This window comes from Podarcis bocagei (assembly GCF_964188305.1).
Source record: "Podarcis bocagei genome assembly, chromosome: 4".
In the NCBI taxonomy this organism is placed as follows: Eukaryota; Metazoa; Chordata; class Lepidosauria; order Squamata; family Lacertidae; genus Podarcis; species Podarcis bocagei.
Genome location: NC_138128.1, coordinates 38,249,536 through 38,254,203, shown reverse-complemented (window position 1 = coordinate 38,254,203; position 4,668 = coordinate 38,249,536). Strand labels below are relative to the sequence as shown.

The 4,668-nt window shown below is 41.7% G+C and overlaps 1 protein-coding gene across 1 annotated transcript in view; it reads left to right on the top strand.

The window, feature by feature from the left end:
* Positions 1 to 4,668, top strand: part of RAB6B (RAB6B, member RAS oncogene family) — a 59,101-nt gene that overhangs the window by 8,204 nt on the left and 46,229 nt on the right. The gene's annotated exons all lie outside the window — the stretch shown is intronic.

Sequence of the window (4,668 nt, the reverse complement as noted above, 5' to 3'; positions counted from 1 at the left end):
CATTGGACATAACAGTTCTGGAACTTGTGGGGCGAGGCAACAAATGGTACTCTTTAATTGCATAAAGGTATGGATTGTGTTTTAAGTTAGCTATACAAGGCAGAAAGCATTTGGGGGAGGAAGCAAGACTGACAAACAGATTTGCATTCGAGCACCTGGTAAAGACCTATGACAATTGCAAGCATAGCCTTGCTAGTGTCTGCTTGTAGCACGTTTCTATGGGAATATTGTTCAGTGATGTGGCATAGCATAGCTGCTAGAGGTGAACAGCTTGTACTGCAAATTCAGCAAATGTGACTCAGGTGACTAGAACTAGAACTGCAGTATGAAAAATAATATCCAAATGTGTCCTGGGATATTTATTGCATGTCATGATGATTTTCAGGGAAGGTGCTCAGGGTGTGGGGGGAGTTGGGAATTGTAAGCTGTCAAAACCATCTTGTGGCACTAATGCCATTCACTTTTTTTTTCTTTAGCGATTACCAGTGCGGAGAGAAAATGTCCTGTTAGCTTACTTTAAACTCAATTTGTTGATATAATCTTATAAGTCCAAGTGAAGAAAAGACACCCACCCACTCCCATTATTGTGAATTTGCCCCTCACCTCTGATTTGCTCCATGATGATCAGAGTAATCAATGCCTCTCTAATTTCCTTGGAGTAAACTGTGAGATGCCTTCACAGTATGGAACAGCACCTATGATTTGAAAGTAACTCAAGATGGATGCTTTATTACATTTTTAGCCCACCTTTCTACCAAGGAGTTCAGGGTGGTGTGGATGCTTTTCCTTTTCTCTGTTTTCTCCTTGCAACAACCCAGGCGAAGACTGGCTCACGGTCACCCAGTAAGCTTCATGGCTGAGTGGGTATTAAATCCCAGTCTTCTGGGCCCTAGTCTGACACTCTAAACACACTGGCTTTCAAGATAGTAAGGGGAGCATCCGAACACCTTAAGATATATTGACCTTGTGAATCAATTCTTGATGTGGTGATCAGGATACATCCATTGAGGCCTTGCTTTTTGGCCTCTTGGTAAGATTCGAGAAATTCACAGATAGCAGGGGCAGGGCCTTTTTCATTATGGCACCACACATGAGGAAATGGTACCATTTTTGTTGTTTTTTGGGTGGAGCTCTTCAGACATTTTAACTTCGGTCTGCAGTTGATTAATGTCTGTGCTTTGATTATTACTGTTCCCCTTAGAGATTATAATGTGGTTTTCGCATGGTGTTTTTATATAACACAATGTTTAGTTTATGGGTGGATTTTTTATGCGGTATGCACTGAAGGGCAGGTTTAAAAACCCTCTCAAAATATGAAAATATAATTCCCAATGAATTGCTAGGACAAGTAAAACAAGCTGATTTATTTCCAGATCTTGTAAACAAACAACAGTGGTTTTATTTTCAAAACATTTTTATTCACAATTTACAGAAATAAAGTCCCTTTCAGTCTGCTATTTCCATAATTCATGTTTGAATAGTTTACAAAACACAACCACCTTCCAGCAAACTTTACACTATTGGTTCTTCCATTTCTCATAATGGATCAATCTGTCAAAGTGTCCCTTCTGCCAACTCTAAGCACTTCAAGTATCCATTCCCATATGGATGGAGCTTCTGGGTTTTTTCATCTGCGAGCCCAAATTATTGTAGCCGTTATCAATGGGATCTTAACTAAAGACTTTTGTTCTCCACAAATATCTTCCTCAATCCAGTTAAACCAGATCAACCCTGAGGAAAGTCTCAGAGTTCACCCTCTCATTGATATTTGACACACAGTTCCCTCCCAAAATCTGTAAGTATGCTGACATTCCCATAACATGTGTAATGTGTGTGCATTTAGCAGCACAACATGTTTCCATACACTTTCTATTCAATCTGGCATGGTGTTAAATACCAGTGCGGTAACAGTTTCCACTGAACTTCCCTTATTGATAAACTTAATGAAGAATCTTTCACAAAACACCAAATCTTAAACCATATTGACTCTGGGATAGTAAATCCCAGTTCTCTTCTCCACTTTTATCTGACAACAATCTCTCTTTTACTTAGGTCAATCAGTAATTTATAGTTTTTTGCCAAGGGCCAAAACAAATGTTTTAGATCCTTCTCTGCTTAATGCTCATATTGGGGGATAGTGTGTTGCGTGTGTAATGCCCAGAAATAGTTTCACTTTGATTTGAGTGTAAACTCTGCAGCCTCAGATCAAAATCCTCAGTGTTAAAGATGCGCTGCATTCCACTATAGTTCCAGAAGTGGCTTTTACATTGTGTGAAAGCTCAACTATAATGTGGACATGAACAGGGAAAATTGAGTAAGCTACCATGTGAATGTAGCCCATGCCTACTCGAAAGTAAGTTGTTTGCTTCAATGGGGCTTACCCTCAGGTAAGTGGGGTTGGAATGCAGCCTTATCCATGTGCATGAGATCATGGCAGAAGGGCATGTAGAATTGTTTCATCATCCCACTTTACATTAAGCAACACAAAACACAACATTCATAAAATACATAGCAGCTTTACTATAATCAATAGGAGCTGGAATTGGAGCAATTTGGAGTATTTTTATTCCCCTGCCCCATGATATGTCTCTCTCTCTCTTTCTCTTTCTCTTTCTCTCTCACTGTTAACTTACACAACAGGTTCCCTTTATAGGAAAAGAGCATTATTTTTGCGAATACTTTCGGATTAGTTTGTATTTTTTTTACAATTTGTATTGTATATTTACAATGCTAAATCCATGGGGGAAAGGGGAATTGAAAATAAAACAGTAGCTATTATATACCCTTGTAAACCTATATTATGTCTCCCTGTAAATCTATAGTGCTGTGTTCTGTTCTTGTGACTCCATTTCAAAAAGGAGAAACGGAGCTGGAGAAGGTTTTAAAAACTGCAAGTAAAAGGATGATCTCTACAAAGAAGAGCTTAAAAGGACAGGGCTCTTTCCTGTTGCCTCTCCTTTTTCAGAATGAAACTTGAGAGGAAATGTAACAAATGGTGCAGAAAGAGCGAACAGAGAGAACTTGGTTTTTGTTTTGTTTTCCCCAAAAACAGTAGAACTTGGAGTGATCCACTTTCATTGAATGGAAACAGGTTCAGAATCACTAATCAGGTATATTTCTTCATGTAGCATTTGATGAACCAGGAATTATTTGCTGCAAGGTGGTGGTGGCGGCTGCTGGCTTAGATAGCTTTGAAAAGGGATCAAGCAAATCCATGGGGACCCTTTTTGATTGGTATAAACCAGGAGTGGGCAACCTTTTTCAGCCCAAGGTCCACATTCCTCACTGGGGAACCTTCCGAGGGCCGCATGTCAATGGCTAGTGGAGCAATGAATGTGACTCTTCTCTTTGCACAGTAGGGTACAGTTCCAGCCCCACCAAACACTATCCACATGTACCTCTTCAGGCAAGGAAGAGACATGATTACAGTGCAAAAGATGTGGAGGACCACCAGTGAGGGGGGGTGTCCTAGGAAAGTCCCAGAGGTCAGATACAGAGGCCTAGAGGGCTGCACTTGACCCTCAGGCCTGAGGTTTCCAATCCTTGTTGTAAGCCATGGTAGTCTGAATGGAATCTCCACCATTTGGGCACCTATCTCTGAATATGAGGTGCTGGGGACAGGGAGGTTTGTTTTCTTCAAAGACTGCTTGTATCTTCTTGGAGACATCCACTTGAGGGCAGTTGGTGGGTGAGATGGACCATTGGACTGATTCAGCAAGTCAATCCTTCTGTTTCTGCTCCTTCACTGCTTCGATCTCATGCACATTTTCCCTGCAGGAGGCAGAATACTGGGCCAGAGAAGCTATTGGTCTGGTCTTAAGACTTCTGTGTTCATTTACCTTTACCTCATTTAGTGAACTGCATCTAACCCATATCCCTCAATGATGGTTTACATCCTGACCCCCTTGATCCCATTGCGTTCACTGACGAATTGTACTGAAGAATGGCACCTGCCATTTCATGCGATGAAACGCCAGTAGGTGTAGAAAGGATCCGTCTCCTAAATCAGCAAGTGAACCAGTTGTGTTTAATCACATGGCTTAAGTCATGTATTTAAGCACAGTGGCTACAGCTGAACACAGAATTAAATTCATGACAGAACGTGGACATCCAAGAATTCAATTCAAGTCCACAGAAATCGGGGGTTCTTCAGCTTTTTTTTGTGCTGGATTATGAAATACTTGCTCCTGTCACTTTCTGCTATATCCATATGACTTGCAAACCGTCCAACAGAATTTCTGAAGAATTGTTATAATTTCGCAACTCTTCAGTGTGACCTTTTTGTACTTTGGGTCACAGCCGTATTTAGCTGTTTCAGGAAAGAGGCAGGGAGGGAGACAGACTCGGGCTGTGCACATACCAGATATTTAAAGCACATGACTCCCCTCCCCCAAGGAATCCTGGGAAATGTAACTTGACACGTGTGCTGCGCGTTGTAGCTCTGTGAGGGGTAAATCACAGTTCCCAGGATTCTTTGGGAGATGCCATGTGCTTTAAATGCACAGGGTGCATGCAGCCTAATGCTGTGCATGTTTGCTTGGGAGTCAGTTCCATTGTTTTTAACGGGGCTAACACCCTGTTAAAGGGATGCGGGTGGCACTGTGGGTTAAACCACAGAGCCTAGGGCTTGCTGATCAGAAGGTCGGCGGTTCAAATCCCTGCAACGGG